A 25826-nucleotide genomic window follows, 5' to 3' on the forward strand; every position below is an offset into this window, starting at 1 on the left:
ATTTCCAAAGTTAATTAGGTCAACATATTTTCTTTTTAAAATAAATTTTTGTTTATGTTTATATATCTGTAAGTTTGAAATTATTTCTTTTTTATTGTATATATTTAGGGTATAAAGCATGATGTTTTGATATAGATGTACATATATAGTGACATTATTATTACTGTGGTCAAGCAAATTAACATATATATCATCTCACACAGTTACTTGTGTGGGTGGTAAGATCACCTAAAATCTACTCTTGTAGCAAATTTTCAGTACATAATACAATATTATTAGCTGTAGTTCTCATCCTAAACATTACATCCCTAGACATATTCATCCTACATAACTGAAACTCTGTATCTCTTGACCTACATCTCCCCATTCCCACCCCTACACCCACCACAGCCCCTAGTAACTACCATTTTCCTCTGTTTCTAGATACAGGTTTTTTTGGATTTCACATGTGAGTGAGATCATGCAGTATTTTTCTTTCTGTGTCTGGTTTACTAGTCGGCACATTCTTTTCTCACCGTGTTCAGTGAGGTTGTTTCATATATTTCTAATATAATTAGATTGTCCTGCCACAGTCTCGATTCTTTCTGGGATCCCTTAACCTCTTAAAACAAACTACCATCAGAGAATACTATAAACACCTCTATGCAAATAAACTAGAAAATCTAGAAGAAATGAATATATTCCTGGACACATACACCCTCCCAAGACTAAACCAGGAAGAAATTGAATCCCTGACTAGATGAATAACAGGCTCTGAAATTGAGACAATAATTTTTTTTTAGTACCCCACATCCAAAATGCTTAAGACCTGAAATGTTTTGGATATGGGGTGCTTTTTTTAAATTACTATTATACTTTAAGTTCTAGGGTACATGTGCACAACGTGCAGGTTTGTTACATAGGTAAACATGTGCCATGTTGGTGTGCAGCACCCATTAACTTGTCATTTACATTAGGTGTATCTCCTAATGCTATCCCTCCCCCAGTCCCCCACCACATGACAGGCCCCCGTGTGTGATGTTCCTCTTCCTGTGTCCAAGTGTTCTCATTGTTCAATTTCCACCTATGAGTGAGAACATGTGGTGTTTGGTTTTCAGGGTTCATTTATGTTGTAGCATATATCAGTATTTCATTCCTTTTTATAGCTAAATAATATTCCACTTCATGCATAGATCACAATTTATTTATTCATTCATTGGTTGATGGGTGTTTGGGTTAATACTACCTTTGGCTATTGTGAATATGATGCTATACCATTTGTGCACAAGTGTTTGTTTTAGTATCTGCTTTTCATTGTTTGAGTATATACCTAGTAGTGGAATTGCTGGGTCACATGATAATTTTATATTTCACTTTTTGAGAAACCATCAAGCTGTTTTTCATAGTGACTGCTCCATTTACAGTTCCGTCAGCAATGTATAAATGTTCCAATTTCTCTACTTCCTTGCCAATATTTGATATTTCCCCATTTTTACTTATTATAGCTATCCTAGTGGGTGTGAAGTAATAACATATTGTAGTTTTTATTTGCATTTCATTAATGACTAATTATGTTGAGAATCTTCTCATGTGCTTGCTGTCCATTTGTATATCATTTTTGGAGAAATGTCTCCTCAAGTCTTTTGCCATTTTTTGGATTGGATTATTTGTCTTTGGTTAATTTTTGTAAGAGTTTTTAAAAATATATTTTAGACACTGGACCGCTATCAAATATATGATTTGTAAATATCATCTCCTTTTCTACAGGTATTTTTTTCACTTTATTGATGATGTCCTGTGATATACAAGTTTTTAATTTTGATGAGGCTCAGTTATCTATCTTTTCTTTTGTTGCCCATGCTTTCGGTGTCATATCTAACAATTGCCAAATCCAAGAACATGAGGTCTTACCCATATGTTTTCTTATAAAATTTTATAGTTTTAGCCCCTATATTTAGGTTACTAGTCCATTTTGAATTAATTTTTTGTGTATTATGAGATAGAGGTATAACTTTAACAAATTTTTTTTATTATACTTTATCTTCTGGGGTACATGTGCAGAAAGTGCAGGTTACATAGGTATACACGTGCAACTTTATAGTGTCTTTGTTTAAATGTGGATATCAAGTTGCCTCAGCACCATTTGTTGAAGAGGATGTTCTTTCCCAACTGAATGGATTTGATACCCTTGTGCTTGTACCATAACGTTTTGGTTACTTCATGTTTTTAAGTAAGTCTGGAGTTGCTGAGAACTGTGAGTCCTCCTACTTCGTTATTTTTCAATATCATTTTAGATATTCATGGTCCCTTGCAATTCTCTATAAATTTGAAAATTAGCTTTTTTATTTCTACCAAAAAGATTGTTGGACTGTTAGAGTTCTGACAGGGATTGCATTGATTTTGTAGGTATCTTTGGTTAGTATTGCCATCTTAAAACTGTTAAGTCTTCAAAATCCAAGAAATGAGATGTCTTGTCATTTATTTATATCTTCTTTAATTTATTTCAGCATTGCTTTATAGTTTTCCATATATAAGTTTTTCACCTGCTTGGTTAAATTTATTCTTAGAATTTTATTATTCCGGATACTATTGTAATTGAGATTGTTTTATTTTCTTTTATGAATTGTTCATTGCTGGTGTATAGAAACATAACTAACTTCTTTTTGTGTGTTGACATCGTACCTTGAAACTAATGAATTCATTTATTAGCTGTATTAGTTTTGTGACTTTGTGGATTTGGGGTATTTTCTATATATAGGATCTTGTCATTTGTAAATTGGGATAGTTTTACTTCTTCCTTTACAATTTAATTCTTTTTCTTGCCTAAACTCTTTAGCTAGAACTTCTAGTATAATTTTTAATAGCAATGGTGAAAGCAGATGTCCTTTTCATGTTCCTGATCTTAGGTAAAAAGTTGATTGTCTTTTACCATTGAGTATGATGTGGTTTATTTTCTTTTGTCGTTGTAGAATATTCTCTTGTCTGATTTAATTATTTTTGTGTTAAAATATTTACTTTATCTGTAATGTGTTTATTATAAGGCTTGAAGTAGGGACCCAGGTTATTTTCATATGACTTTCAATTTTTTTACCAAAATTTATTAATTTACCTTTCTTCCCACTAATATGCACTTTCTTTATAATGTGTTAAATTTACCTGCTTTTGCTTCAAATTTTAGCTTCTCTATTTTCTTCTATTTACCTCTCTTTATTCATTTGCTGTAACCACACTATTTTAGTTATTTTAGCCTTATAATATTTCTTTATATCTGATGGCATTAATCTTCAAAACTCTTTTTCATAAATTTTACTTCGTTTTGATTTTTTAATGTGAATTCTGATATCACCTTATTTGTTTCAAAAACAAGCCTGTTGGCACATTTTAATAAAATCATACTGAATATATAAATTAATTGAGGAAGAATTCATAATTTATAATATTTGTCTTATAATCCAAAACAAGAATATGGTTTCCCATTTGTTCATGCCATATTTTTGTCCTCTACTATCTTTAAGCATTTTCTTCATGTAGAGCATGCAAATAATTTTTAAAATAATTGTTTCTAGGCCAGTGGAATCATTTCCCATAGAAAAGCTTTAATCTTTCTTGAGTTTCATATTTAGAAGATCCTCATAAGTGCCCTGGAAATCAGGTGTCATTATCTTTCTTTTTTGGGTGGGGTGGGGCAGAGTCTCGCTCTGTCACCCTGGCTGGAGTGCAGTGGGCTGATCTTGGCTCACGTAACCTCTGCCTTCCGGGTTCAAGTGATTCTCCTGCCTCAGCCTCCCAAGTAGCTGGGATTACAGGCAAATGCCACCATGCCCAGCTACTTACTGTATTTTTGGTATAGACAGGGTTTCACCATCCTTGCCAGGCTCGTCTCAAATTCCTGACTTCATGTGATCCACCTGCCTCAGCCTCCCAAATTGTTGAGATTACAGGTGTGAGCCACTGCGCCCAGTCCAGGTGTTACTATTCTTGCACTACATCATTGGAAAGTATCAGAGTCTGTATTCATACCTATGTCTGTTTGACACAAACATCTGCATTCCGAATCACAGCGCTGTAGCATGTGGTTAAGAGAGATGGATTGAATCGGACTTAACAGGTCAGTCTTTCCCAGAGAAGGTTGGAACATGCACCCACTGTCTATGCATGGATATTTCCAGGTCTATACCTGGACCTTTGAGTCTTAAGTAATAAAAGTCAAAGTACAAGTAGTCACTCCTCCTACATTTGTTTAGGTACTGGCTTCAAAACCAGCCAGTCAAGTTACTTCCCTTTCTAAATCCCTCCTGGTGGTGCCACATACATACAGTGACTCCTATCTATTTCAGTACAGAAAGCCTAGGAGAAGAAACACGTCCTACTTGCGTTGATGAAGGCAGAGTGGATGGAGGAGATGATCTCTGAGTTGAGGCTTCAGGCAAGCAGAAGATAGAAATTGATTGGGACATATTACATTATGAGATGTTTGGTAAAGTTAGATTTTTGTCCCTTAAATTATAGTATTTGTACCACTAGGGGTATGAGTCAGTCTGAAGGAGGTGGGAAGCTTTAAAATAAAATGGTAAAATTTCCTGGATAGTCAATTTTACTAGAAATATGTGAAAGGATTTTATTTTCAAATTCATATCCACATATTTATGAGGCCTGGGCTCTGAAATCTTTGCAAAAACAACACATAAAAGAAAATGGGACTACATATGGAATATGATATGTGGAGTTACTGCTGTTGCAGGCAGCTCAGTTATTCCAGCATTAATAGATTAATTCTTATGATATGTCACGACCTAAGAATAGATAGAAAACTAGCTTTCTTTGGCTTCCACTTTTTGTCTGATCAATAATTTTAAAAATAATTTTATATTCAAAAAATGGCATACTCTTGAGCAGAAAATAAAATTCACATAAATTTTCAAGTTAAAATATGGAACTTCAAAGACATTTCTTCACTTGGTAGGGCACTTCAGGCTATGCTTTCTTACTGCTTGAGGATGTGGGTTCAGCCTTTGGGCATTTAGGGAACCTTCAGTGCATACAGCTCTTAGAGAGAAGTAGCTACTGTTAATATTCCAGTACATTTTTCCTCCTGCCTATTATCAATATCTGTGTGTGTTTTTGTATTGATATTATTCTGCAGCGCATTTTAATTTTGAGATAATAATGCATTTCATATTATCGAAAAAATGTTTCAAGCTATTCCTTCTATAGATGTGTAGCACACTACCTTAATATATCATATATTTTGCTCACTTTTCTTATGTGGGATAGTTTCATTTTTAAAAATGAGGCTATGAACAAATATATTTATATGCAGTCAACTCTTCCGCCAAAATCTAGCCAATATGAAGTTATTGTTCTTACCTCAAAATCTAAGCTGTGGACAAGGGCATGAATCAAGGGTCCATGAGACAACTACCCCCACCCCAACCCCCCAGGTGCCAGCAACTTCGCTCTGTACTCTGTGATGAACTGCTTGACAAGTACCTCTCTGGTGGTAACTGACTTCCAACAAGATGAACTACAGAAGCAGAGAAAATAGAATCATCATCATCATAACACAATAGCAATAACAATACTATGGACACTTATAAAGCACATACCACATGCCAGGCATTATCCTAAACACTTTATATTTTGACTGATTTAATCATCCCAACCCTGTGAGACACATTCTCTTGTTGTCACCACTTGATGGGAAAACAGAAATACAAAGAGGTTAAGTGACTTTCTCAAGATTGCGTAGTAAGTAAAATGGCAGAACCAGGCTTCGAACCCACGTGGTCTGGCTTCAGACATTGTGCTCTAACACTGACACCAAACTTGTTGATGAGACCCTAACACCAGATAAAAATGGCTGCTAAAGAGGACAGGAAAAAAAAGAGAATGAAGGTGAAGTGACAGGAGGAATGGAGGAGGCCACAAAGATGTACTGGTGCTCTGCCAGTCACTTTATATATCTTATTTAAGTTTCCAAAGAATATTGAATGGTAGAAATATTTGTCCCAACTTAGAGATGAGAAAATTGAGTCTCAAAATGCGGATTTACTTGCTTAAAGAGACAGAGCTCATGTTGGATGGAGCCTGCATTTTCTCCAGGAGAGCCTCCCAGGAGAGTTCCCAGAAGAGTAATTTAAGAAGCTTTTATGGTCCAGATTTGACTTTCATTTGGGCATACCTTTAAGTCACTTGGAGCCTTTTTCATGCACAGCCACAGAGCATTTCCCAGGCTTGCACTGCTGACAAGGAGACAGTTGTCAGTAAAAAATGGCTCTCTGGCCACCCAGCCCACCTTCTGAGGACCAAACATACTGAAGAATGGCTTACCACCTGATTTTATTGACTCTAACCCCAAATCATCTTTCTTTAAATAGGCTGTTTTCAAAGGGTGAGTGGAAAGAAGTGACATACCATTGCACAGCAGCCAAGACAAATCGTCAAAGAACTTGGCAGCCTGGAAGAAAACCTTTCCTGAAGTTACAGATGTGGAATTAACCTTTACATCCATCCTGCAAAGTGGGAAGACACAGGCAAGTGAGATGTAACTGGGGAAATGAAAAAAAGATTCTTACCCTATGTTCAGACAGAAAGCAGAAAATGCCAGAGGAATCTATTACGGTCCTGGGCGGGCATCTTGAAATGTAAGAATAGCCATAGGCTTGCTTTCTCTAGTGCCTTTCATCTCTGAGCTTTTTACAACACATAAATACACCAAGCTCCTTTCACTTAGTACTGCAAAGTTGCCACCTCTGAGATAGAATGTAACAGTCATTTAGCACCCATGCGACTACCTCCAGCATCTAAAATTTCCCCTTTTAAAATCCTCTCTTCTTCAAGAAGTCATTCGCCTGCCTGACAGTTGGTCAAGCCCTTTGCCACGGTAGGTTGGTCTTACCGGATCTGTCTGTCTTCCACTGCTATGACATCATCTGTTACCATCTGCCCGATTTTTTGTCTCTGCATTTCAACCACCTTGGCTTGTGTTTACATCTTCTGCTTCTCCAAAGCCTTTTCCAACTCAGGACTGCGAAAATGCTGCTGCTTCCTCCTGGATCATTTCTCCCTTCCACTTTCCCGAGATGGACCCTCTCTCATCTGTCAGATCTCAAAATGTCACCAATCCCCCTAAAGACCTTCCCTGTCTACATCATGTAAAGTAACATCCTTGTTCCCTGTCAACTTCAGACTCCATCACATCACTTGCTTGCTGTCTTCGTAGAATGTACGGTCATTGAAGTGTGCTCTTTTTATGTGTTTACCTTTTGTCTGTCTTCCCTGTTAGACCAGAATTCCTATAAGAACGAGGGCCTCATTTCTCTTTCTCCCTTTTCCACTTATGTCCTAACATACAACAGTGTGTTTAGTTTGTAGTAGACCTCAATGTAACAACATATTTTTGAATGAATGGATGCTTAAATGCATTGTTAAGTCACTTCGTCAGTTATTCAGACTGTCTTCTTTATCCTGTGACTTAAACCCATTTTCTCAGTTTCTCGTAGAGGTGGAAAATATTCACTGGAAGAGTGTAGGCAAGAGGAGAAGCTTGTTAGAACTGGAATTAAAAGAACTCATTCTGTTTTATCTTTGCTACCTGATTACTGGATATTTTAGAGAAATACAGGCTCTCAGAACATCAGTTTTCTTTTTGATAAGGGAGTTAATGGTGTTTCTGGGTAAAGGTAACACGCTCAAGTTGAATCACAGATCTACATTTGCCCACGACTCATGAAATTAATAAGGAATTGTAAACACCATTGCTAGCAACAACCGTATAATGAAAGGGATTCAACTTAGTGGTCTAAACTTTAAGATGAGGGTAAAGAAAAGGAACAGAATACTCTATCAAAGTGCCGCAGAGCTTCAAACCCTGGCTGTATTCACTGGCACAGTGCTGGGCATGGGGGCAGGGTAAGGAGGCAAGACAGTAAAATACTTATCAGTACTTCCCACTCTGAGATGTGGCCCAAGGTGTTGCCCCTTGGAAGTCACAGAACAGCCTTCAATCTTGCCTACTTATGAAAAAAAAAAATTTTTATTGAGGCAGGGTGGAACCACCAAGTTCTACCTGCCTTTTTGAAGCCCCTAGACCTAATTAGGCATAAAATTCAACATGTAAATTAACTTTCTCAAGTCATTACAACACACCTTCAAATAAAGGGAGAAAATTAAAACACACCTTCAAATAAATAAAGATCAAATAAATTAGATCTTGGGAATTTAACTTGAGAGGGGTGGGGAGGGGAAGAGATAAAGACAAAACCTAGATAAACCAAGAACTTCCACAACTACGTTTTCTCCCTGTCCTATCTCACATCTCCCATTCTGTATATGGAAAAGGATATGTAAGCAACCTAGACTCAAGTTCTCACTCATCAGAAAGATGAACAGTTTCCAAATAAAGACCAAATAAGAACCAAACAAATACACCCACACGTATATATTTTTGACTTCAAATAAAAGGTGTGAAAAGAGTTAGTATTAATAAGAAGCTTATAGAAGCCTTGCAACCTGAAAATCTACTAATGCAACGAAAAGGCAAGATATAGAGAACCATGTCACATAGCTCACAAGATAATGAAGAAACCTGTTGGAAAGAAAACATAGCTTACAGAAATGCATGAAGAGTACCTCAAGCTATAGAAAACAATACTAATTAGAATGAAAGTTCAGTAATATTAGACACAAAGTTGAGTCAATAGAACAATGGAATGGGATGAAACAGGTGTTGCAGATTTTGGAGAATAAATTAAGAACCAAAACAACATTATTATAAAATTAATGAATTTAATAGATATCTTAAGAATAAAATGTGCTCACCTGCAAGTAAAATAACTGCATAGAAAAACATCTCTGTAAAACCTTATAAATGAAGACGAACATATATCAGATTATAAAAACTTAAAAAGGACGATCGTAAGCATGGGTTGTCTTATTTTGCCATCATATGGTGAGAGCCTGTTTTTGTACGAGACCAAAAGAGAATGACAGAAGGCCAAGAGATAGAAACAGAGTCCATGCGGTATCACTTAATCACTTGCTTCAACTGTGCCTGAAGCTAGAAGTTCCCCCTTTGGACTTTCCAGTTAGCTGAGGAAGAAATTCTCCACTTCTTTGCATAAAACAATTTTAGATTTTTTCACTTGTACCTAAAATCAACCTTCTGAATACAGTATTTAGAGCTTAAAACAGTCAAGAATTGGGGCCAGGTATGGTGGCTCACATCTGTAATCCCAGCACTTTGGGAGGCTGAGGTGGGCAAATCACCTGAGGTCGGGAGTTCGAGACCAACCTGACCAACATGGAGAAACCCCATCTCTACTTAAAATACAAAATCAGCCAGGTGTAGTGGCACATGCCTGTAATCCCAGCTACTCAGGAGGCTGAGGCAGGAGGATCACTTGAAGCTGGGAGGTGGAGGTTGCAGTGAGCCAAGATCGTGCCACTGTACTCCAGCCTGGGTGACAGAGCCAGACCCCGTTTCAAAAAAAAAAAAAAAAAAAAATTAAGCTTTCAGAGTCGTATTTCCTCACCTGAAACATGAGGATAATAATTATACCTACCTCATAAGGAGGTTGTGTGGGATATATCTCTATCTATATTTGTATCTGTATCTGTATTTCTCTCTCTCTCTCTCTCTATATATATATATATGTATGTGTATATATATCTCTCTTACATATCTAGTACAATATAGTACAATGTCTGGCACATAGTGAGGGTGTTCGTGGAAGCTATTATTATTGAGTTCAGAATTAATTCCACTATGCTATCTTATCTAAAGTGAAGATATAAGTTGGTTCCATATGATTTGTTCTCAAAAGGTTTCACTGATGAACTCTTACATAGCACTTAATATATGACAGGCATTTTTCTATGTATTTTACATACATTAGTTCATTTAACCCTTACAAAATCCTTACAAAAAGCTCTTTACATACATTAATTTATTTAACCCTTTTAAAACCTATGGAGTAGGCATGTTATTATTCTCATTTCTTCTCATTTTTCAGAGACATACAGAGGTTAAGTAATTTTTCCAAGGTCACACAGCCAGTTAGTCATGGGGAGAGGATGACCCCAGAAGCCATGCTGTTTGCCAGAACTTTAAGCTGTTACAAGAACAGAGCTGTAAGAGCTAGATGCACTGGAAAATTATCACGAAAGGTTTCTAAGCCAGGAAATGACATTATAGGAGTGAAGTATAAACTTGAAGTAACACAATTCAGAAATTTCAAAGCAAGATGCTGTTGTAACAGTGTCTATCAAGCATGTCTGAAAGGGTCTCTCCTGTCCACGCTATCAAAGGGAATTAAGTGAAGACACCTGGTGGCCTCAAGTTTCAGCACCTTGGAGAGAACTTTAAGTGTAAGCCAAATTCTATCTGGTGGCTTCCAAGCAGTTCTGCTTCTGGCACTTAAAATAATCCTCTGACAAAGATAATTAAAATGTACATAGAGCAAATATGTCTTTATTGAGGAAACTTCTGAAGTTCATGAAATGTGACTCTTTTCTCTTGTGATATGTAGTGAATCATCTTAACAAGTTACCATTGTGCCTATCAAATGAAGGAACTATACAGAGCTGAGGAGAGGCTGTTATTGGTGTGAATGAAGGGCGCTGCTTCCCTGAGCTGTGGGGGTGAAGAAGGTGCTGATGCTAACCTGACAGCAAAAGATGGGGGTGGAAAGCAGAACAAGATGCCAAGGATCTAAGTAAGGAAACAGGAGAGGGAAAAGAAGAAGACAGATTCAGAGAAGCAGGACAAGCAAGAACATCTTGCACTTATTAAGAGCCTACAGTATCTGAACTTTGGGAGTGTTAAATGTGTTTCTTTAAGCCTTCAAACAGTCAAGATAATATAGTTATAGTTTTTCTCATTTTACAGATGTAGGAATGGCAAGAAAGAAAGGGTGAGCTGTGGAAAGAAGGAACGTGGAAAGCAAGGTGGGAGGGGGAAGGAGGGAAGACAAAGGGGAAGCAAAGGACCACCATAAAAATTGAGAGGACAAAAAAAGAGAAGGGAGAGGAAATAGTGTTCTTACAGAGATACAAAAGAAAAACAAAGACAGGAAGGGGAAAATCAACACAATCTAAACCCCAGTGACCCTAAGAACAGGACAAGTTCAGCTCTTTTTTTTTTTTTTTTCCAAGAAAGGTTCCATGCTGGATGCAGATGCTGGATGCTGGATGCGGATGCTGGATGCTGGGTGCTGGATGCATATGCAGGATGCTGGATGCGGATGCTAGATGCAGATGCTAGAGATGTGGAATGCTGGATGCAGGATGCTGGATGCGGATGCTGGATGCAGATGCTGGATGTGTATGCTGGATGCAGATGCTGGATGCTGGATGCTGGATGCTGGATGCTGGATGCTGGATGCAGATGCTGGATGTGTATGCTGGATGCATATGCTGGATGCTGGATGCTGGATGCATGGATGCTGGATGCTGGATGCTGGATGCAGATGCTGGATGTGTATGCTGGATGCAGAATGCTGGATGCTGGATGCTGGATGCTGGATGCGGATGCTGGATGTGGATGGTGGTTGCAGATGCTGGTTACGGATGGTGGATGCAGATGCTAGATGGCTTCTTTCTGTAGTAGTGAAGGAGACTACTGTCGGGGGGTCCTTAGGGCCAAGTATCTCACCTAAACTTCTTATGAAACATCCCTGAGAAGTAGAGGCCATTATTATCACCATTACACAGCTTTAGTAAGCAGCTGAGAGAGGATTCAAATCCGATTTGAAGTTGTAAACGCTGCTGTTTTTCTTGTCGAATGAGTGGAAAGAAAATCATCATCCTATTAAGATGCACCTATTGGTTAGCAGTGTTCAGTAGCAGAGGCTATCTCATTCACTCTTAGAGGGTAAACCATGAGAAGGACATGGATGCAGACTTGGGCAGATGCTTCAACCTTTGAGGATGGATGGATCCAAATGTTTGGCAGTTCTCTCTGTATGTCCCGCTCAGACAACTATGGATGAAGACTTCAGGTGAGGGCTAGTCTAGAAGCATCCCTGCCTCACCCCTCTGACCCCACTTGTTTGTAAGCACCCTCTAGTGTTTTTTTTTTTAAAGACCGAAGTAACTGCAAATGTTAAAAATATTGAGAGATTTTTGCATAAAACCCCAGATAACTTTCTCTTCACAGGGTAGACCCTGGAAACTCCAGGACATTCTAATTAAGATAATCCTTCTATTTGATAATAAGAGCAATGAAAGTCAAGAAGTGAATGTCTATTCAGTCACCACCTATCAGTACTTCCCCGTAGATCTAACACTCTGGTTTGCAAGGTCTCAGTTCACCAGCCCCGTGGCTGGGGTTGCAGTCATCCCCACTAAAACCATAGGATGGAAGAATGGGTAGTGGTTTCCCAAAATTAGACCAAGGTGCTGTCACAATAAGAGGGAAAATGGTCACTATAAAATCAGACTTTCACTACAATTCTTAGTAAATTACTGCAGGGTTCTGCCATTACATTTTATAATTAATAAATCAAAGTGGACACTAAACAAGAGACATCACAGGCTTGATCTTGGAGATCTTTAGATTTAGCTGGTAATGACCTGCTGAGACCTCACTCATAGTAAGTGCTGTCCAGGCACCTTACCACCACTCAGCGTTTTCCAAGTCCCAGACTCAAAGGCTTTCTGCATCCCCGAGAGTACAGAGCCCATTAGGAAGCACCTATCAGTTAGTACGTTTCAGTAGCTGACGGAATCTTATTTATTCTCAGAGGGTAAAGCATGAGAAGAAAATGGTTGCAGACTTGGGAAAACGCTTCTCCTCTAGCCATTCCAGCCTGACTCACATTGGAGTGAGGACACGGGATACTAATTTAAGGGGAGAAAGTCAAAAGTAAGGAGGATTTTACCAATAACCTATTTTCCAGCACTGTGATGGTCAATTTATATGTACTATTTTATTCAGTCCTTACAACATCCCTGTAAGTTTGGGATCATTGGTTAAAGATGGAAGAATTAAGACAAGAAGTGGCTATGCACCTTGGACAAGGCCATATATCTAGGTACGGATTGTGAACATAGATGTTGATTCCCCCATTTCTGCTCCTCTTCTCTAATGTTCCCACTAAAGCATTTACATTTGCATATTTACCCACACCTAAGATCACATTGGACAGACTGCAAGCTCTCTGAAACACAAATTTTATCTGTCACTACTCTATCACCAGTGCCCAGCTAGGTATTTGTTTCAATAAATAGCAAGAGTTAATACATGGATGAATGATTTGCTTCGTGCTTAGAAAAGTCATGATATTTATTTTATCCTACAATCATTAGGTTTGTTTGCAGCACCTTTGTCACCTCCACCCCTAGAGCCCATTGTTCACAATCCATACTCTGCCAATCACATATAAATCCATACACAAATAATGTATTTTTGTGATAGATCATTCAGAAACATACTTCACTTAATTCTTACCACAACCATAGGTGACTTACATATGTTAAGAGCCAGGATTTGAGTCCAATCCAAATCTGTCTGACCCCTGAATTCTTAGCATTTTCATTTTATTGATTTATTTTTAAGTTTTAGTTTATTTTCTGGGTACATGTGCAGGTTTGTTTTATAGGTAAATTGTGTGTTGTGGGATTTGGTTGTTCTACAAATTATTTTGTCACCCAGGTAATAGGCATAGTACCTGATAGCAATTTTTCAATTCTCACCCTCCTTCTATCCTGGTGTCTATTGTTTCTTTCTTTGTGTACGTATTCATGTGTACTCAATGTTTACCTCCCACTTAAGGATATAAAGGAAAGGGATACTCTCTTAAGTGACAACATGTGTTATTTGGTTTTTAGTTCCTGCATTAGTTTGCTTAGGATAAGGGACTTCAACTCCATTCACGTTGCTGCAAAGGATATGATCTCTTTCTTTTTATGGCTGTGTAGTATTCCATGGCATATGTGTACCGCATTTCCTTTATCTGGTCTGTCATTGACTGGCATTTAGGTTGATTCCATGTCTTTGCTATGGTGAATAATGCTGCAATGAACATACATTTTCATACATGAACAATGTGCATATGGCTTTATGGTAGAGTGATTTATATTTCTTTGGTTGTATACCCAATAGTAGGATTGCTGGAGCTAATGGAGTTCTGTTTTAAGTTCTTTGAGTAATCACCACAAATGCTTTCCGCACTGGCTGAACTAATTTACATTTCCACTAGCAGTGTAGAAGCATTCCCTTTTCTCCATAGCCTTGCCAGCACCTATTATTGTTTGACTTTTTAAGAACCATCATGACTGGTATGAGATGATATCTCATTGTGGTTTTGATTTGCATTTCTCTAATGATTAATAATGTTGATCTTTTTTTATATGCTTGTTGGCAGCTTGTATGTCTTCATTTCAAAAGTGTCTGTTCATATCCTTTGCCCACTTTTAATGGGGTTGTTTTTCTCTTGTAAATTTCTTTAAGTTCCTTATAGATGCTGGATATTAGACCTTTGTCAAGTGAATATATTGCAAAAATTTTCTCCCATTCTGTAGGTTGTCTGTTTACTCTGTTGATAGCTATTTTTTGCTGTGCAGAAGCTCTCTAGTTTAATTCCATCCCATTTGTCAATACACAATAGCATCTTATCGTAACTGTTTATTTTATAAAATTAGGCCATATGCAAATTAGTTCTTGTACCTTGCTTTTCTCACTTAACAATACATTGTAAGCATATCTCTATGATAACATGTGTAAATCTAATTCAGTCTTTTGTTACAACTGCATAGTATTTTGGGGAATAAATGTACTGTGATTTGTTCAACTCCTCCTTTATTGATGAGCATTTAGGAAGTTTCTGGCTTTTGTTTTTTTATCATTTTAAACATGCTGCAATGATGTCTTTGCCTACATATTTTTATTTACTTGTGCATTTGTTTTTATGGGTAGATACCTGAAGTAGGATTTCTGAGTTTGAAGATACATGTGATTTAAAAAAATGTAATCGATATTATCAGACAGCTTTCCTAAAAGACTACAGCATTTCTTATTTCTACTAGAAATACATAAAGTATCCCTTTCTTTTATATCCTTGCCAAATTTGTGTTCCCACATTTAATTTTTTTCCAGTTTGTTGAATAAGAGGTGATGTTTTAATTTTCTTTTCCTGAATACTAACTTTGAGTGTCCTACCATATGTTTATTGGTCACTGATATCTGCTCCTGTGAATTGCCAAATTATAGCAGAGTCTTCCATTGGGTCATCAAATCCCATTTCCTCTTCTTCTTGAGCACGTTAATAGAACTACACTTCCCAGACTCCTTTTCAGGATAGTATGATCATGTGACTGATTTATGTCCAATGGACTGCAAACAAAAGTCATGGGCTTCTTTACTCTCAGGCCTATCCCCTCAATCCTTCCATTTGTGATTTTTTATTTCTGTCTCACAAGTGCCAACTTAATTCAGAGGACTCTGAGGTCCTGGAGAAGGGCAGAGCTAAAATAGGAAAGAGCATGGACATGTGTATTAATAATCACCTACTGCATAAGAAGATCCATTTTAGTCTTCTTAGAAGGGATACAGAAACTTAATGTATTAAGCTACGGCTATTCAGATGTTATAGAGCAGTTACCAGCATCTTTATAAATACTCTGTTGATATTCTTTGTTCGTGACTTCTAAAAAAGATGCTTAACCTTTTCCTTAACATTTCTAAATCATCTGATGTAAACATTACTTCTATTTTCAATGCCTCAAATTTCTATTTTTCCAATCTCTTATTTGTCTTTTGATTTTATACTAATATCCTTTACCTTCATTTATTTTTTAATTGTCACATTAGTGATTTCTGAAATGCTTTGTTATTTAAGAAGTGTTTCTTCAATCTGAGATCTGATAAATATTGTCAGTAAGTGTGTATTCATACTTTCTTATGTATTATTTTAATTTTAAAACCTTCAGTATTTTGAGTTCTTTGTGTTGTTTATAGGAAGAATTGAGCTTTGTGTCTTCCCAGATGGATGGTCTATTATGTTAGAAACTTTTATTAAATGAGCCTTTAGTTTCTAATTCAAATTGAAATGTTACATTTGTCATATGTTTATTTACATACAAGAATGTATTTCTGCATACTCTATTGCTTTTTACTGTAATATCTGTTATCTGTCTATTTTAATGACAATACTATTTTGACTAGAACATCTTCAGAGTATGTTTTTATATGGGTGATAGGACAATTCCTTCCCCATCATTCTTCTTTTCCAAAAATTGTATGGAAATCATTCCAAATTTGTTCTTTAATGATCTTACTTTGTTCCATTTCCCTAAAAATTATTCAAGAGAAAAAGAAAATATTAAAAGTATAAAATGTGAGATTTCTGATAGAAATGTTGGTAAATAGTTTTATGAGTCTAGAAAGAGTAGATAATTTATGATACAAAGTCATCCCATTCGGTAGCATGCTATGTCTCTCCATTAATTCAGATCATGTTTTATGCTCTTTAATAAAATTTTATAGTTTTATTCAGATAAGTACCATGCTTGCTAAATTTATTCATAGATATTTTATGGTTTTTATGACTATTGTGAATGGACCTCCCCTCCTCCCACTTATTTCTAACTAGATATTTTTAGTATTGAATGATCTTTGATTTGTTGCTTCTGTGACTTATATTACACTAGAAAGCCCTCCCCACAATCATTGCCATAGAGAATGTGGAAGAATTCCAATTTTTTTTTTATTCTGACAAAATCCAGGGCGTCACAAACTATGCATCAGACCTAGGATATTCTGGGAACCAGGTTAAAAAAAAAAAAAAAAAACACTGTTGTACTGCAAATGTCTAGGGAATAGACAAATGATCAGGTATAGGCAGAGGTTGAGCTAAACCAACGTATCTGCTGCAGGTGAGCTTGTTCCTCTTGAAAGAGCAAAGTAAATGTCTATGTGCCTTGGGTGGGAGTCAACACTAGGCGTTTATAAATCAGTGGTCAGAGCAAGTTCCAAGTGAGGAGCTCAGGATGAGCTGGGCCTTTATGGTGAGGCCATGAAAAATGGGAATAAGAGTGCCATGCAACGGGCCAGCAAAAGAACTGGGACCATGACAAGTAGAGAGAGAGATAAGAATGCCCAACAGAACCACGAGCAAAACCAGAAAATGAAGGCTTATGAAGGACCCACACCAATAGATGGATTCAAAGTAGTGTTGTCAAGGTAGGGATATAAGATTAATGTTATTTTTATATGCTATAAGTTACTCAAAATTTCAAGACAGAAATACATAGGGATAAATTTGATAAAAATATACAATACCTGTACATTGAATATTATATAAATAAATTGACAGTATAAATTAAAGAGACCTACAAAATTAGAAAGATATACTGTGTTTGTAGATCAGAAAACTCAGTATTATTAAGAAGTTGCCTATACGCCTCAAACTCAAATAAAAATTCCAGCAGGCTATTTTTTACGGTACTTTATAAGCTGATTCTAAAATTTATATGGAAATGCAAAGGACTTACAATAGCCAAAACAAGGTTGCGGAACAGAGTTGAATAACTTATAGTATCCGATTTCAAAACTTAGTTTTAAGCTAGAGGAATCTGGTCGGGCGCGGTGACTTATGCCAGCACTTTTGGAGGCCGAGGCGGGCGGATCACGAGGTCAGGAGATCAAGACCATCCTGGCTAACATGGTGAAATCCTGTCTCTACTAAAAATATAAAAAATTAGCCGAGCGTGGTGGCACGTGCCTGTAGTCCCAGCTACTTGGGCAGCTGAGGCAGAAGAATTGCTTGAATCTGAGAGGCGGAGGTTGCAGTGAGCCGAGATTGTGCCACCACACTCTAGCCTGGGTGACAGAGTGAGACTTCATGTAAAAAAAAAAAAAAAAAAGTGAAAGCTGGAGGACACAAAATACTGGCATTGGTGTAAAGACAGACACATCGATCAACAGAATGGACTGGAGCGTCCAGAAATAAATAGATCCATGCATATACGGTCAGCAGATTTTCACAAAAGTGCCAATGCAGTTCAGTGGGGGAAAGAATCATATTTTCAATAATAATTGATTAGGAAAGAAGGAAGAAAGAGGGAGAAAAAGAAAGTAAGAAAGAAAAAAAAAGAAAGAACCTCAACACTTACGTCATATAATATATAAAATGTAACTCAAAATGGGTTATGGATTTAAATGTAAGAGATAAAATCTAAAATCTTCTAGAATAAATCACAGAAGAAAATCTCAGTGACCTTAAGTTTGGCAAAGCCTTCCTAAATAAAACACAAACACCAAAAAGTGTAAAAGCAATACCAATAAATTGGATTTTATTAAAATTAAAATTTTTCATTCTTCAAAAGACAAAAATCAAAAGGCAAATGACAAACTGACAGGAAATATTTGCAAAGCATATATTTGACAAAAGACTTGTATCTAGCTCTGATAAAGAAGTCTCAGAATTCAATACCAAAACCACAAATAATCCAGTAAAATAATGGGCAAAAGATTTGGCAGATAGTTCACCAAAGAAGACATATGGATGCCAAATAAACACATGGAAATATCCTCATCGTTAGTCATCATGGAAACTAAAATCAAAACTGTAATAAGATACAACCGCTGGAATGGCTAAAATTAAAATAAAAAGACTAGCCACATCAAGTGATGTGGAGCAAGCAGAATTCATACACTAAGGGTAAGGATATAAAGTCGTATGACACGCAATGATTATGAAAAACAATTTGCCAATTCCATTGAAAGATAAACATACAGGTATCATATGATGCAATTATTCCCTCCCCAGGTATTTCCCCAAGATAAATAAAGGCAAATGCCACAAAAAGACTTGAACATGATCAAGGCATGAACCTGTGAAACACACAACATGGAGAACACTTAAAATACTTATCCTGCATTAAAGATGCCAGGTCAAAAAAAAAAAAAAAAGTGCATGCTAGCTGAGTCTATTTATTTAAAATTATAGAAAGTGCAGATTATATACTATAGTGATAAAACAGGCTGCTTGGGAATGATAAGGATTACAAAATGGCTCAAGAAAACCTTCAAAGATGATGTTTATGTTCATTAACCTGATTACAGTGATGGTTTTACTGGTATATGCATATATTCAAAGTCATATCATTATACCCTTTATTTATATTTATTTATTTTTTGAGACGGAGTCTCACTCTATCACCCAGGCTGGAGTGCAGTAGCACGATCTCAGCTCACTGCAACCTCCACTCCCAGGTCAAGCAATTCTCCCACCTCAGCCTTCTGAGTAGCTGAAATTACAGGTGTGCACCACCATGCCAGCTAAGTTTTGTATTTTTAGTACAGACTGGGTTTCACCATGTTGGCCAGCTGGTCTCCAACTCCTGACATCAAATGATCCACCTGCCTTGGCCTCCCAAAGAGCTGGGATTACAAGCATGAGCCACCATGCCTGGCCATTTATACACTGTAAATAGCACAGCTATAGTATGTCAATTCTAATTTAATAAATCTGTAAAAAGAATACAGGGCCGGGAGTGGTGGCTCACACCTGTAATCCCAGGACTTTGGGAGCCAAGGTGGGTGAATCACTTGAGGTCAGGAGTTTGAGACCAGCCTAGCCAACATGGTCAAACCCTGTCTCTAACAAAAATACAGAAATTTATCCAGGCATGGTGGTGTGTGCCTATAATCCCAGCTACGAGGAAGGCTGAGGCAGGAAAATCACTTGAACTCGGGAGGTGGAGGTTGCAGTGAGCTGAGATAGTCCCACTGCACTCCAACCTGGGTGACAGAGGAGACTCCATCTCAAAAACAACAACAAAAGAATACAGAGATACAAACAATGCCACTCTTTCATCTCTTGCCTGTGCTTTCCCCTGAAGCGAGCTTTTCTTATGAGCCAGAAGGATGGGCCCAGCAGTTTCGAGTTCCCATTCTATTTGTTTAACAACCCCAATGGAGAATTTTTCTTTGTTAGTAGCTCCAACAAAACATGTTTCAGAGATAGACGTATGATATTTTCCAGTAGGTTTAATGTAGCCGTGAGCCAAAGCACATGCCGCATCTGACTTCATGATAAAGTTCAACAGGGCAGGTAGGAATTAATGCACATGGGATTGATGAAATGATAAAAGGAGGGAGGGATAGATGTCCAATGTCATGTGGGGTTTTGATCATTTGAGGTCACGAGTTTGAGACCATCCTGGCCAACATGGCGAAACCCCATCTCTACTAAAGATACAAAAATTAGCCGAGCATGGTGGCACACACCTGTAACACAGCTATTCAGGAGACTGAAACAGGAGAATTGCTTGAGCCGGGGAGATGAAGATTGTACTGCACTCCAGCCTGGGCAACAGACTGAGACCCTATCTCAAAAAAATAAAAAATCAGTCTGCCAGAAAGGCTGGATTTTTCAATACCTCTGAGAGAATGGGATCTGTCTTTTCTTCTTTTGTCCTTTAGTATCCCTTGAAAGCTTTTCACCTTTCAATAGTTGTGCTTCTCTAGAGTGAATTGGAGGGAGATGACGCCGAGAACACCAGCCCCTTAAGTGCGGGGATCTTTGATCTTATTCACGGACATCTCTCCAGGGTGTAACCCTCAGTAACTATTTCATGACTGAATAAATCCCTCCCTCCCTCCTTTTATCATTTCATCCACCCCATGTGCTTTGATTCCTGCCTGCCTTGTTGAACTTTATCATAAAGTAAGATGTGGCCCGTGCGTTGGCTCATGGCCATATTAAACCCACCGGTAAGTATCTCTAAGATCCCAAATATTCAGTGGAATGGCTGTCCTTTCTCCTGGAGAAGAGTGTCCCCCTGGGGCCCTTGGTGTAGCCAGTTGGAGTAGGACCACCTGACCTCTCCCCTATTGGCCTTGCACCTGCTCCTGTAAGCTCATCAAGCCAGCATTTGACAGGATTAAGATTTGATTTGACACCCTGCTGGGGCACTGTTCAGGAACTCAATTGTGCTAAGCAATGGAGTAGCACTTATTGGTTTCAGAGGGGATGGAAAACAATTTAAGCAACCTTTGTTCTCTTCAGTCCAGACACACACCATTGCTCTGTTGACTCAGGAGCAGCTGCTGACACCAAGCAGAGACAGAGGCTCTGTATGAAATCCTTCCCTCATTTGTCTCTAGCACATCAAGGAAAAACCGCATGCACACATCAGGCAAAATCCTTTCTTTGGACCATCCTTCTAATTCAAGTCCTGGCTGCTTTTCTCAGGGAAAGCAGAGTGAGGCTGGCAGATAGCAGAAGTCCTTGAGTCTTAGGGGGATGAAAGGCAGGAAAATGTAAAAGGGTTTTGTTTTTTTTTTCTTTAAGGATATAGCTTAGGCTGCAGGGAAAGTTACAAAACACTGGAGAAAAAGGAGTGAAGAGGTGACTCAGGAATTTTAACTGAGACAGAATGGGTGGATGGCTTTATTGCAGGCAAAAAGAAGCACTAGTCCACATTTACTAATCCAAAGGGCAAAAGATATTTTTAAAAAGCAAGAAATAAAAACAAAGTTCAAAAATCAGTCCAATGCAGCCCAGAATACAAATCCGGGGAGTCTGAACTATCAGGATTTCTGAGAAACACAGACTTTCACAATCAAGTAGAAATACGGATTCTGGATTGAAGAAACCATGGTGCCGTTAGGACACCTAAAATCTTGCATCAGCTCAGGTTGGGGTGTGGCGTTGGCAGGAAATGGAGCGATGTTACAGCAGGAATCACACGTCCACGGGTTTCAGGATTAGGTCTCTAGGGTGAGATTTTTAGGTCTATTGTGAAGCTGGCCCAGTGTCTGTTTTCAGAGAGTTCCTAGGTTAGAGGGAGGGACATATGGATATTTTGACAGACAGTGAGTTGTGGAATGTGCGGTGATCAAGACGAGTGGGAGTGGAGCAGTGCAGGTCAGGTAAGCTTCCTTCAGGATGTCAGCAGGAGTTATCATAACAAAGGTGTGGTGTGTGCGTGAGTGTGTGAGTGTGTGTGTGTGTAGCATTTATAAGCATTCTAGGGAATGGTGACAGCTGGAACAATGGCATGGATACTATACATGTTAAGGACCAGATAAGAAACTACAGCATTCAGTGGAGGTAGATTTAGAGCCTTGGTTTTCAAACTTGGCAGCAAATTGTGATCTTTAGCAATGCTTTTGAAAGTATTAATTCTTAGGTGCCACCTCCAGAACTATTGATTTACTTGGTTTTGGGTGGGACTTTAGAATCTGAATATGTGTAAATTTCATCAGGTGATTCTAATGAATAGTCTGAACTGAGGACTACTGGTTCAGAATACCTGTTGTTCATTAGTGCCTTTTTTTTTTGGCAATTCAGTATATGTCTTTATTATATAGTTTTTAGTGACATCCCTGGCTCCCAGAATTACCTCTTTCTCATCTGTGGCAATCCTAGCTAGGCAGCCACATGTCATTGTGCAGGTTGAGCACTGCACAACATGATTGACCAAGGCTGATCCGAGGGCTGAAATCCTGCCCTGGTTCTATTCACCAACCATGCATCCTGGTGGAGAGCTGTGCCTATTTCAGGGGAAGGGCATTTTTCTCCAACTTGAACCACGGTGTCAGTTGCCCTGGTTGTCAAAAAAGATGCCTCACTCTACTTTAGCCAAGAATGAGATACATGATCAAGAGTACGCTAACAGGAATTTATCTCTCCTTGGACTTCGCTTATTAAAGATGATGGAAACCTTGAAAGAGCTAATTCATTCTAGTGAGCAACCTGGAGTAACTCCGCTGGCACCTTCTACAAGGGTCTCCCAAAGCTCTTTGGTTCCTGCCCTTTTCAAACTACTCCCTTCCCCACCTTTCCATTGACTTAGTGCTTTGGAGGAAACCGATATGGCTTAGGGGAATAACCTCTTATAGGAGAAGAGGAGCTAGTCAACCCAGGAAGGCCAGGGAGGAGCCATATAGAGTTGCCTGGAAGGATTTCTAGGTAGAGAAATAGCAGGAACAAAGATGCTGAGGTTGAAATGAACACAACACGTTTGAAGAACAGTAATGAGAATAGTTAGTCTGGAGCAGAGCGAAAGGGAATGATGTTAGAAAACCACAGGCAGCATGTCAGTGCAGTTTAGTGGATGAAATCTTGGGCTCTGGAGTCAGCCTATCTTTTTCAAATTCACTACCTTCCAGCTATGAGCCACTGGTCAAACTAACGGACTTCTCGATGCCTCAGTGTTTTCATCCATTAAATGAGGCTACTTACAGAACCTACCCCACAAAGTGGTTGAACGTATTAAGACATGTCACGCTCAAGTGTTTAGAAAAGTGTCTGGTATGTAAGTGCTCAATAAATGTTAGTTATTGTAAATTGTGATAAAGATTTTATTTTTATTCTTGGTGAAACAGGAAGTCCTTGGAAGGTTCTAAGCAGGAGAGAAACATAGATTTGTTCAAGGTTAAAATGAGCCCTCTGGCTATCATATTGAAAACAGACTGAATTGGGCAATTGGAGAAGCTGAGATCCACGCAACTGATGATGGTGATGGTTAGAGCTGGAAGACAGTGGTTTCCTACTCTGCTTCGGTTACTCAGAGACACTTCCTGTTGCTTTCAAATAAACATTTCTCGCTGTTATACACTTCAAGGCTAGAGGTGGTAGGAGATAAAGTGGAAGAGACAGTCTATGGCCAGATCATGTAGGATCTTAACCACCATTCTAAGGAGGCTGATCTTTTGCAGGTAGGCAATAGGGAGTCTTTGAAGGGTTTTGAGCAGAAGAATGATACAATCAGATTTGAGTTTTCCAAAGTTCTCACTGGTGTTCTGTGAAAGAAGAATAGGCGAAGAGAGATTTGGAGAAGAGAGATTTAGAGATCAGAGACCTAGAAGTGAGTGTCATTGAGTAGGTGGCTGGAGGGAGAATATTCTCATGGTGACATTAAAGTCTTGGGAATAACAACTAAGACTATTTTTCCTTCCTTTCAGTGATGGGTAGAGAGTTTCAAAGAGGACTCCAGGTTCCATGGTTGTAATGGGTGAGTAGGCTAGAACCTGGAGAAGTACCATCAAAGATGGTTTGCTATTAAGTCAGTGCTGGAAGAATTCTATATGCCAAAAATGGCAGGACTTTATCAAAGCCACTGAAAATAATTTCAGACTCTAGCCTCTAGGCCAGAGGTGATGACCTGCAGCAGTGTGGGGGCCAAAACTGATGTGGGCATGTTTTGTTGGACCCTCTCACTATCTGAAAATGACAATTTGCTGCTACAGGGATTTTATATTAACATTTGAATTTTCTATACAAAGTAATCTGGCAAACAAGGCCATGCCCCTGTTCCCCCTGGCAGTTATGAATAGGAGGCTGGAAGTGGTGGTGCCTTATCCCCAGGTTCCAGAGTCCCCATCTGGCCCATCTACAAATTTCCTTATTGCCCAATCACTGTAGGCCTCTGCAAAGGTGAACTCTGCCCATGTCCTATGCTGAAGAGGAGAATTAAAGCTATGGTGAAGCCTAGTGCTTAGCTGTAAATAAAAGGTCATGGGGTGAGACACCTGCTTGTTCACTCCCTAAATGTGCCCAGGCCTTACTGATGCCCCGTGTCTGGCACCTAACAACATCCTGGCAATGGTCCCCAGGGCCAGCTTCCCCTGGCATCCATACTCCCTCCCTTTATGCACCACTTGTACCCGGCTTCCAGGCCCTCAGAATAATTGGGTCTGAGCAAGCATTCCCTCTATAAATATTAATTTGGATATGCTTGGAATCCTCTGCTTCTTTTAGATGAATTGTTAACTAGCTTTCTAATCCGAAGCTTCTTGACAAGCAAAGCAAGATCTCTCTGCTGGCTGCCTCTTCCTTTATTGGTGTGGGGGAAGGTGGAATTCATTGGAAGTTACAAGGGTTGATTTTACAAGGTGAGCTTTGTATGGTCAGGCTCCCTGAAGCTGCAAACACCCCACGTTCCTCTAAACAATCTCGATAGAACCACTGTTGGCAGAAAATCAGTATAACTTGACCAAGACCGCGATCTTCAGCAACAGACAGATCATAATTAGGATCTCAGCTCTGCCACCGAGCAACAGTGTGAACCTGGGCAAGTTACTTCATCTCTCTGGGTCTCAATTTTCTCATCTATGAAATAGGGATGATAATAGGTGCTTCCTATGAGCTTAATGAAATTAAATTAGGTAGTGCATAGTTATATTTCAAAAAAAAGAAAAAATATAATAATCAAGGAGAGAGAATTTTAGAGTAAGTACAGAGAAGTCAATGCATTTAGACTGCTCTGGGACCTGTACAAACTTCAAGGCAGCAGCTGACGGATTTTTAATGGATCTTAGTAGGTAGAGGCAGTCTCACCCCATTAATATGTCATCTAAGTCATGATTGTATCTTGAGGCAGCAAATACACCCACTCATCCATCTATCAATACATTGAACGAACACACTGAGCACCTACTATGTGTCTTACTTATATGGTGACAGTTACTGAGGACACAGGAGGAAGCAGGTGCAATGCGTGGAGCCAACAATTGGAAGGTATTTGTTGTAGGGAGCCAATGGGGTCTAATGGCTCACAATGTAAACTTTGGATTAGAGAGACTGCTGGTCCATCACTACAGAACTGTGTGATCTTGGACCAATGACCTCAGTCCATCAAAGTTCACTGTCTTTATCTATATAACATGAGAATGGCAATATCTGCCCACTGGAGTTGGGGATAATAGTTTCTGCTTTGCTTGCCTGCCAGGACTTATTTTTTGAGGTTCAAATTCAATGAGCTAATGAATGTGAACCTGCTTTGTATGCCACAAAATAAAAATGAACTTGCAGCCTTCATTTTCTAAAAGGAAGTTCACCAGGTCTAGCTTTCTCAGGATTTACACCACGCTCACATCATTGTCAAGGGCAGCC

The 25826-nt window shown here is 38.6% G+C and overlaps 2 long non-coding RNA genes across 6 annotated transcripts in view; both read left to right on the top strand.

Moving 5' to 3' along the window:
- LOC110742019 overlaps positions 1-9276 on the top strand; it is a 93678-nt gene extending 84402 nt beyond the window's left edge. For 4 of the 5 annotated variants that reach the window (XR_002519184.2, XR_004179822.1, XR_002519188.2 and 1 more), the window contains 2 exons: positions 4317-4456; positions 6357-9276. This is a non-coding gene — a long non-coding RNA (uncharacterized LOC110742019). The remainder of the gene's footprint in view (positions 1-4316; positions 4457-6356) is intronic. The other variant, XR_002519185.2, reaches the window with a different exon arrangement.
- Positions 9277-9469: 193 nt separating this feature from the next.
- Positions 9470-14237, top strand: LOC110742018. Its single transcript, XR_002519183.2, has 3 exons — positions 9470-10694; positions 11849-11978; positions 12723-14237. It is a non-coding gene; the product is annotated as an uncharacterized LOC110742018 (long non-coding RNA).
- Positions 14238-25826: the final 11589 nt, after the last annotated feature.

Source organism: Papio anubis, chromosome 18 (genome assembly GCF_008728515.1).
Source record: "Papio anubis isolate 15944 chromosome 18, Panubis1.0, whole genome shotgun sequence".
Lineage (NCBI taxonomy): Eukaryota > Metazoa > Chordata > Mammalia > Primates > Cercopithecidae > Papio > Papio anubis.